Source organism: Nipponia nippon, unplaced genomic scaffold (genome assembly GCF_047370975.1).
Source record: "Nipponia nippon isolate SJK-2023a ecotype South Korea unplaced genomic scaffold, ASM4737097v1 scaffold_7, whole genome shotgun sequence".
In the NCBI taxonomy this organism is placed as follows: domain Eukaryota; kingdom Metazoa; phylum Chordata; class Aves; order Pelecaniformes; family Threskiornithidae; genus Nipponia; species Nipponia nippon.
The window spans coordinates 41,810,867-41,821,710 of NW_028262391.1; the positions used below are offsets into that span (position 1 = coordinate 41,810,867).

Below are 10,844 nucleotides of genomic sequence, written 5' to 3' on the forward strand. Positions count from 1 at the left end.
TCTTCAATATACAATTCAAAAAAAGCCCCAAATTGCTATTGCTATCATGATAAACATTGGAAAGTTCTGCTTGACCTTTTATTAACATTTTTCTATACCAATATGGTTCTTTTGCTACAAGCACCCTAAGGAATTATGAAAAATACTTTTTTCTGTAGTTTAGCCCATGTGCACTTAATAGGCTCACAAATATAATACCATTATAAAAAAGAAAAACTGCCAACACTGGTAAAAAAATTGTCATAACACTAAATTATTATATAAATATAAAAGGAGTATGTCTGTAAAATATTCACTCAATGAACATCCCAAGGTGATGATTTTGCTATGTTGTTTTTATTCCTGGGAGATCCATAACACATTTGGATATGCCACATGTCACCACATGAATCAGGCAGTTAATGCATGTGCTTTTTAGAAGCAGAGATGTCTTCCCAATAGAATGTGCTATAAAAAAAAAATGTTGAGATTCTGCTGCTTTGTCTGATAGGCATAATTTAATGTCTTGCTTATAATGCTGCATCTTAAGGAAAAATGTGCACTGTCTTACGTAGTTATTTACAATATATTACTAAATCTATGCAAATATATTTCCCTGAGCTTGGTATTATATAACAAAGGTCAACAATGTTTGAAATATTTTGAAACACATTCCCAATATATTTTGTATATAGCACTAATGTCCAATGTACATACATATATCTTAATATATTTTCAGATATTTCTATTCATTTTATCTTGCTGTAGATTATTAAAATAAATATGTGGGGGGTTTTGCTTTAAGACTATAGAAATTGGCCTATCAAGTTATGGCTTTTCATTAAGAATGCTAATTATACATTTGTTAACAATGCATCATTTAAATTATCACATAATATGTCAGCACTATTTAACAAAATAAATTTTAAGAGTCAATATTCAATATCACTCAATAATAAACAGATACTCATTTGAGAAAAATGAAGAGAAAAAAAATTTAAAGTTCTGCTTCCTATGTGATTTACTTCATAATTTCTACAATTCACATTTGTTTTTATTAACATTTAAACAGATCCCCAAATACTATTTATCTGTCCCATTTGGGGATAAATGTTTCTCTGTCTTTTGGGAAAACTCTAGACATCTGATTCCACTTACATATCCTCTTGTCATTTCTACCTTTCTGTCCACATTATTGTCAAAACCAATTCTTTTCCTACAAATGAAACTGTACCAATGATTAGGAGGTTGTAAAAACTTGTGCATCTCAGAAAGCAGGAGTAATAGTTTTAAAGGGAGTATATTTTTTTTCCATTTTTGCTTTAGATTCCCCCCCCCCCCTTTTTTTTTAATGCATGTTAGGAACAGTATGCATTTTCTCTGCAGAAACATAGATGCTTTTTTCAAATTCAGGACTTAGAAGTTAAAATATAAAATGTTCCTATGTACATATAATACCACTGAAATGCTGAACAATTTATACATTGCCCTGTCAAGTAACTGACATCTTTCCAAATTTTACACACTTATGATTTCAAGATAAAAGTTCTGAAAATTAAACATAGTCAAGTTGTATATATAAATGAAATTTTTTACATCTTTCCTAACTGAAAACTGTATCATGTCATTTTAGCAGAGCACTGAATGGATTTTAATATTCATAAGTGGTGTTACAGATCCACGTCTGAAAAAGATCCACAGATTTTCAAGGCCAAAAGGAATCACATGTTCTACCTAGTCTGACTTACTTTTGCCACAACATTTCATCAAGCAATTCCCAGATCAAATCTAACAGGCTGAACTACTATGAGCTGTGAATAATAACAGGTTAAAACTAGCCCATATTACTGCAGAATGGGAACAGCAGACCTGTTCCTCGTGTTTCCGTTGCTAACAAATCACCGACAGTCCTTTCTCGGGGAGAGGCAAGATGACATCCTATGAAGCACATTGCTAAGTGTAAAGCATATCCTGGGTCAGCATTTACTATTGAGTTTAGCAGGTACTAGTTGCCTTACATACTTACTCCTAACTTGCAGACCATCTCTGTTGTACCATTAAATACTAGACAAAGCACTTTGCTCAGTAAGTACCAAGCAAGATTTAGCTGACTACGGCTATATTAAACTAGGGGACCCAGAAGCATTTTCAAGCTGTTTGTGTAGTTGTATACCATGGCCATATCCCAATTCCACCCCTGAAACATAGGCCAGATAGGGACCAGGATATTGGGGAATGTCACAGCATGCCCTTGCATGTCTGTTTTTACTATACACTTATCCTTCCTCGTGCATCTGCAGCTAGCAGCCAATACCATTCATTCCAACTGCCAGTCTAACTCCTGGCACTGAAGCAGTAAGGATTCGCCACCACTTACCCACCATCCAGGATGCACACTTGGAATCTAAAGCTCAAGTCACAGGGTCAGATCAATGGGTAATTTAACTTTGTACGCTGTCTCCAACAGTGGATATAAGCAGAAGGTATGAAGAACACAGGGCCAGGATGAGATACTTCCCCCTAATAACATCCCTGCCTTCAGCTATTCTCAGGTCAGAATTTCCTGTATTTTTCATCTACATTTCTACCTGAAGCCTTCTACTGCCACTGTATCTTTTCAAAGTATTGCTCAGCATCTTATAAAAGATTTTAGACATGTAAGGTTATTACTCTGTTGATGTTTTCATTCTCTCTGTGTAGTGTTGGTTATTATTAAAGTAAATGTTTTAGTTTCTAACATGCTTTGGTCATTTCTGATGGGTTTTTACTCTATTAGTTCACATCAGTTCTTATGCATTTCATTTATTTTAACATTAACCACTTCAGTATTACCCATTCTTGTTTTTCAACTAGTGATAAATTCATTTCAAAAAATTAATTATATAGTGGAATTGTAATTCTAATTCCAACAAACTGTAAGAACTGTCATTCTGGAATTCTATTCAGGGCCATATTTTCCATAGAACAGTCATTTATTTTTGTACATGTGATACAGTTTGCATTTGCAAATCAAATAGTATAGTATGCATGTAATTACTTAATCAAAACTACATACAAAACCACTGTGCCTGGTGATATAATGGAACTTAACCCTGTTTTTGGCATACATATTTCTCACATTGTCTGCAAGTCTTCCTACTTTCCCATTAACATGCTCATGAGTACTTTCTATTTCTCTTTCCTTGCTTAGCACGGTCTACATAACTTGTGGATCTGCTACATTTTCATTCATCTGAATTAGAAAATAACACAATCATTTGGAATTGATAATATACACATGAAGCTGTGTTTACATCTAGGGTAGTCCTGGTCAATCAAACATTGCAATTAGCTCCCACTGCATTTTTAAATATATCAAAATTGTACAGAACAGTGATAAAGAAAGCTGATGTTTAATACCATGGTCCTATTAAGTAGTATCAATCAAGCATACTAACAAAAGAAAGCTCTCAAAACCTAACACGTACTCTACTTTAAAAAAGCAAGACTACAGAGGCAACAAGATAAGAACAATGCCTACAACTGGTAGAAATTTATTATGAAATTGTTTCTGGGAAAATATTTTGAATTGTGCTCATGATGTTTGGCTAGAAGAATAAGATCTTTATTCAAGATTGGCATTAATTTTGTAGCATTACCCTTCTCTCATGCGTACATCAACATCACTGCAAAATTTCACAAGGCTCACTGTCTCCACTTAACAAAGGCCAATGTATCTTTTGATGTCAGGGAGACCTGCTAACAACACTCTCTCTCTTCACATTGTTCACCCAATTTTAATAAATATTGGCAGTTCTTCTATTATACTTCACACATCTCCCCCCATGAATACACACATGAGATATGGGAGGAAAACTGGTAATGTTTAATGCATTAAGATCACTTTTTAGAAAACATCTGTATCCCAAAAGGACTATACCCCCAATAAAGCTGCTTCGCCTTGAGTTTCTCTTTGATGCATATTATTGCAGAAGAGGTACAAAGGCAGCCTTATCGTTGAGGTTTGGGACAACTGCTTCCCTTCTCCTTCAATACCAAATCTACCCTACCTGTTTTGACATTTTCACACTGCTTTCTGTCTTGAAGGAAAGAGGAGGAGGTATAAAATTTGCAAAGATTCCAGAAGTCCTTTCAAATAAAGATATCCAAACCTAAATATTAGACGTTTTTGTAGAGGGCTTTAACCAACATCATCACGAGCCTTAAGATAGGAAGGTATCATTTTCAGACTCCTTAAGAATAAATCTGTCAAATATGAACTTTATGTTGCAAAAAATTAGCAAAAAGTTAGTCATGTGCATTTGTTGGTGAAGGTTTGGTGACCAGAATCTATTGGTATATTTAAATAGTGAGTCACTTTGATATTATACTTCAATAGTAAACTAATTTAGCCAACTAATCTTGTTTATTTCCTAAATATTGTTAGTTTCTATCAGTCAGATGATTTTTCCAGACACTTACATAACAAGCATTAAAAAGATACATTTAGCAGCTACAATTGTTAACATAACAAAGGCTACAGAATCCAGAGGTTATTGCATTCTCCCAAAAGTACTTAAATAATAGCCTAAAATCTGAAGAATTACTTTAATACTTCAATAAAAATAACCCAATTCAAAACATTTTCAAGGAAACAGAGCTCCTTGCTCTAGGCTACCGAATAATGGCTGAAAGAAAGTATATAGCTTGTCACTTCTGATTAGAGAACTGTGCCTCTGTGCTTTGAATGAGAGGCATGTCTGGTAATAGGAAGTGCAGATATTAAATTTAATAAAATAACATGGAATACGATATATATGAAACTTGACCAAGTATAGCACAAAATGTAACATACATTACCCTGCTCAGTCAACTACTGTGGCCTAGCATCTAATGGCAGACTTAATTTCTATTTTCCAAGGAGAGTACTACAAAAATATAATTTTCAGATTATACAAATATTTTATCAGACTATACAAAAAAAGTAACCAAAATTGCCTTACATATCTACATGAATACATAACAATAGCAGAAAATTGCTAGACTACAAAGTGCTCAGCCTTAAAAGTCCACAGAAAGACATTAGGTCTTGTAAATAATTAGTTACAAAGACCCTGATGCTAATACATCATGGCATCATATGACCCACAGAATATTTGTTTCTTTCCAGGTTTGAGGATTCATTCATTTTGGGGGTTTGTTTGGTTTGGTTTTCTTTTTAAGCACAATCAGGATACAGCATTTACATATCATTTGTGAAGATGTTTATGTCTTAATTCTGGAAGTCCAAAGCAAATCATAACAGCTTTGTCTTTCAATACAGTAACCCTCAGAATGTATTTTCACAATTAAATAACAAGCTTCGTATAGTACTTTCCATTCCCTTTCTAACACAGAACTATGCTACCTGTGATATGACACATAAGGGATTTTAAAACAATTCCAAGAGCTAATCCCAGTAAACCCAGAATTAAAGTTCTTGTTTTCATATTTCACTTTCAAAATATTTAGAACTTTGACAGATATGACATTATGTTTTCATTAAAACAGCTGATTTCAAAATGCTGCACTGTGCAAAAACACCATAAACAGTTTATGATGAACTGCCACACTCTTAATTAAAACAATAAATCCAGTGCACAATATTTGTGCAGCCTCTGGTTTGACCTTTGCCTCTTGCTATCCACTACCAAAGCTGCTGCCTCATTCTGTGCACCAGATGTAGAAGGTTTTAAACCATGATCTGAAAGGCAGTAAAGATAAAATAAGAGAAAATGTGCCATTACTCTTTGCAGTTATGATTAATTCAGTTCATATTTTACAATCTGGTTATGGAGTAAAACTGCAGACTTTACATCAAGTATTTGCCATTCAATATACCAAATGTATAAAAATGCCTGATACTTTAGAAAATGGCACAAAGCTAATTCACAACCACCACATGAAGGACAGAAATAGGAATAATAAAAAAGGGACAGTAATTAGCTATCCATCTAAAATAATGAAGCTATCTCAGCCACTTGATGGTCAGTCTTGGCAACAAATGCATCTGTTGCAACAAAACAAACTAATGCTTTCCCTTATCTCCCTACCACTTGATTTCAGATTAAAATATCCTTTAAAACTATCAGGTCTGCTCCACGAACAGAAACCAAAGGTTATTAATTACTATGGCATGCTGTAACGATCACAGATTTCTTGTGTTTCCCTGGAAATGAAGTCGAATGCAGAAACAACTCAAAGACCTAAGTACAGGAAATGAGCTAGGATCCTGGAACACAGGCTGGTGTAGGCAAAAATCTTGCAGAAAAGAAGATTAATTGAAAAGTTCTCATTTTGAAAATGCTTATACACTTATCAATTCATTACTTTAATCCACTAGCTTCATATACAGTAAAGCCTGCAGGAGTAAACATCATGGTCTGCTTGGTAGATTCATATGTGACACTATTTGTTGCATACTTAATATTTTCCCTTTTTGTCAAAGGGAATCGCTTTACCAAATGAAGCTAATATAGTTCATGATCACTTTTATGGGAAATTGACATAATTTTTTTTTTCCTGAGCATGAAAGAGGGAAAACTCTGTATGTTCCCAAATGAACAAATTTGGTATTCAAATGCAAGTCCACTCATGCCCTAAGAAGTCAGGGCTTTCTTTCCTGTAACAATTCCCCACACAGAGCTCTAGAGAACAAGAACCTTACTTTGCTAGTCCTTTGGTTTGCCCACAGTCACGAACAAAAAAATCTCTCCTCAAGGTTAACTTACAGAGACACGTCATTCTGCAGCTGACAAGACACTAGGTGTTTGAGGAGGCAGGGGGTAATTAGGAGTTTAGTTTTGTTTTGAAATTTTTTTTTTACTCTCCTATTTCAGTTACAAATTAAGAAAGAAAAAAAATAGGAACACACACACACGTAAAGCTTTCCCCAGGTTTGGTTCCTTACACAGTATTCATTATGCATTCAAAATCAAGGTGCATTGCTGTACAAAGCAACGTGTCACTTTTCTACATCATTCACAGACAACACGGAAGTTCAAATTCAATGAATGAGTTCTGCAGGGACACAAAAGGGAAAGATACACATGTATCTAGTTTCCTGCCCACTGAGAAAGTGGAAAGTATATCAAAAAAGGCAAGACATACAAGAAAAGATCCACTGCATTAAAAACTATTATCTTTGTTAATATAGGCAATTATTCCTTGGTTTTCTTTGTAAAAAGACTATAATCAGTGAGAATTAAGTGAGCAGGGTAAAAAAATAAACAAACCCAACACAAAAACAATTTCAACACCTCAAAAATAGCTTCCAAACATTTATTCAGAAGAATAGGAAACATGCAGTTATTGGAGACTTCAATATTTGTGTCTTTCTGTGACACCCCCCCACACCTACACTTAGGGAGAAAACTATAAAAAAAGTTCACTGTGAATAAGATCTTTTAAACTAAAAATGGGTTAAACTTATGAAGAGGTATTTTACTTTTAGAGCTTCACTTGTTTTATTTGCATTACCACAGAACCCACAGAAGTAAATCTAAAAAACTTGTGGAAAATGAATGACATGAATTATGAAAAGAGCTAAGAATCTCTGAATTTTAAACCTAACTCAGGCAAATTATTTGTCCAGCAACTTTTCCAGACTCTGGGATTTTCCTGCTTTCCATATTTCAAAAAAGATGGCGGGGGAAGCTACCATGCTTGTACAACCTTTGAATTTGTTAGCATGGGTAACAAATTTCATGCCTTGTTCTGCAAGGCATGAAATATTCGTACAGACTAAGTATGCAATAGGAAAAATTTTACAGATGTCCCTTTGTGATATACACGATGCCATACTTTGCAAAAATAGTAACCAAGGAGGGAAGTATTTGCACACTTTTACATTTACCTGAATTCTACTGCATAAATATGAAGTCTATTTTAAATGCTGCAAATTCCTCTTCATTTTCTTGGGTTGCTTCATATGAATATACATCATGTTTTAATCACGCATTGCTAGCTAAAAATTCGAGATTCTTGCTAGCTCATTGCTTTACAAATACACATATTCTGAATACTGCAGATGTGAAATTTGGTGTGAAGAACCCTGACTGCTAAAATGTGTCCATCGTGACATGCCACAATTTAAGCATAATAGAAGATGACCAAATCTGTTTGGAAAATATTACAGTTTTTTACATGCCAATCATAAAAGTTTTGATATTTCATTGAATGCTCAGCTCTTTACAACAAATTATTTTGAATGGCCAAACAAACAAACAAAAAAAAAACCAAAAAACAAACCACCAAAAATCCTTTCTTAAGCTTCTTGATTATAAAAGAAATGTAAAAAATATAGTTCACCCTTACAAACACTGAACTCACAAAGAAAACAAAGAACAAGTATTTTCTACATTATAAAATCTCCATTTTTATGCCAGTCTCATAATTACAGTAGGCCCAATTCATAACATAAAAATGTTTGAAGTTTGCCTACTTATCGCTTTTCTATAGCTTTCATGGAAACTTTCAAAGATCGGCAAAAGTCTAACTCATCATCAAATAACCACTATCGTATCAAATAATCCTTTCTAAATCTCTCACACAAAATGCATGATTTTTGCACCAGATATACATATTCATAAACTCTACGCACATACCTCTTCTGTCAGAAAGGACTGGATATTTTCTTAACACAGGGAGGAAAACAGGAACACAAAGAATTCACTAGAATTGTTACAACTACTGAGCAAGAAACACCCTTGTAAAATATTTCCCCAGGTGGTTTGTGACTGTAGCACCAGTTGCACTCACTTAGTCTAACGAGGTTCTGTAGCAAGTGCTAGGATTGGGTGCAGAAGAGAGAAATGTTGGGGGAAGAGGGAGTTGAAGTAAATGAAGATTGAAACTTTTGTCTTAGTATTAAAAAAAAAAAAAAAACCAAGCAAAACACAAAAACCAAAGAGTCTTTTTTACTCCTCCAAGTAAGAAAGATTCTGTGAGTCTGGTTTGGTCCTGGGTTATGGTTATTTCACCTGCAGCCTTTCAACTGTCCCTTATGACACAGCAGGATCCCATCAACCAGCTTGGTTACACAAGTGAAACCCATGTCAGAGTACCAAAACTCCTGCAGTGATTTAGCCAGTAAGGAACCTGGAGCCAGAATACTATGCAGTTGGTGGGACAACTTTCAAATAACTAACAAATCCTTAATGCTTTCCCAATACTGAAATTGCACTTACCAGTGTATCAACCATGACATTTCATGAACAAACATTAAAATTGCAGGAGAGCACTTTTAAGATGTAATTACATTCTAACGTAGCTTTCTCCAAAGCAGAACCCGCCAAGTTAAAACTTTCTAATGAACGCGTATAAACATGTCCAAGTGATGATTTCTTTTTTTAATGTGGACAACAAAATGCAGAACTGAAACAAATGTGCCCTCCTGCTATAGATCTATTGCAAAGAAAGTGAACATTAAAACTTCCAAAAAACAGGTGTAAGACTATTTTAACATCAGCCAATAATATATTTCGTGTAATCTAGTTCTCAGAAACACCTAAAACTTTTTAGTTGAAACACGAAAACTTCAGGAACTTGCAAGTTTTAGCCCATAAAATGGGAGATATTTAACAAAGTTTCAAGACACTGAAAACCATTTTTTTTTTTAATTGGAAAGGCTGGGCAAACTTAAATTAAGGGTGACGCATAGGCTGCTACAACAATATTTGCATGCCTACAGCAGAAAAGTTCATCCTTTTAGAAGAAAACATTGTTCTACAGAGTACATCACATAGGGCATAAAATTTAAATAAGCTTTAAATGGGAATTTTGCCTCAAGATCCATTCCACTCCATCCTCTCATAGATGCTTTTCTGAAGAATATTTTTTTATTCCTTGCAATGATTAATTTGCCTTCCTTTCTTCCTGGAGGAAGGAGTTGGTCAATTTTGATAAGATTCCTGGTGTAGGCACCCTCACATGAAATGGCTTTGCATAGCCAATTAAAGTGGTGGAGCTCTGATTCAGAAAGAATACTGAATACATAACAGAAATTAATACTGGCACATCTATATACAGCATACAGATTAACAAAGGAAAGTAAAAAAGAAGGCAGCAAAATCCTCCCCACCCCCCTTTTCAGCCATGAAACATCTGCATAGTTATCTTCTGCTGGATCACATTAACAGTGCAAAGAAAAGTTATGCCCAGAAGGATAAAAGAACCAAGACCAGCCATCAGGAGCCTGGCTGTATTACAAATCCAGAAGCAACCATGATTACTCCAAACTTAAAGCCACAACCACCTGAAGAGCTGAGTGAAGTCAGACAAAGGGTATAAAGTAACATCAGTCACTACAGGGAATTTCTGTTAGGTCAACTGACAGTCAACCAGCTGGAAATGATAATTATAGATTCAGCATGACGCAGAACCACAAGACCACATTCTTGTAACACTTTTAATGATCCTTTAAAAGGAAGAAGGAAATGAACGGAGAGAAAAATACAAATTCACCTTCCCAGTCAAAATATTCATCTTACTTTTCTCCTTAGTATTATCTTTCCCATAGCACATTACTCCAACACTTCAATTAAGAGAAATTAAATTTCATTTTACAGAGAAAACTACAAAAAAAAATACCTGTAAAGAATTCACATCCAACAAAGGAACCAGTGAACTGCCCAAAATTTTTAAACTAAACTTTGGATTTTTAGAGCTGCCCATCTCTTCAGGATTTCAACTCACTTCAGCGGACCATGCAGATGCTTAGAACCCCAAAACAAACTCACTCTTCTCTTCATAATGTATTGGAATTAGAGATGTAGTTTGGACTCCATAATACCTGACTTTGCCTCTAAATCATAAGACCTTAAAAGCAATCACTCATAGATTACTAA

The 10,844-nt window shown here is 34.6% G+C and overlaps 1 long non-coding RNA gene across 1 annotated transcript in view; it reads right to left on the minus strand.

The window, feature by feature from the left end:
• Positions 1 to 8,721, minus strand: part of LOC148051032 (uncharacterized) — a 178,371-nt gene extending 169,650 nt beyond the window's left edge. The window contains exon 1 of the long non-coding RNA XR_015700798.1: positions 8,604 to 8,721. This is a non-coding gene — a long non-coding RNA (uncharacterized LOC148051032). The remainder of the gene's footprint in view (positions 1 to 8,603) is intronic.
• Positions 8,722 to 10,844: the final 2,123 nt, after the last annotated feature.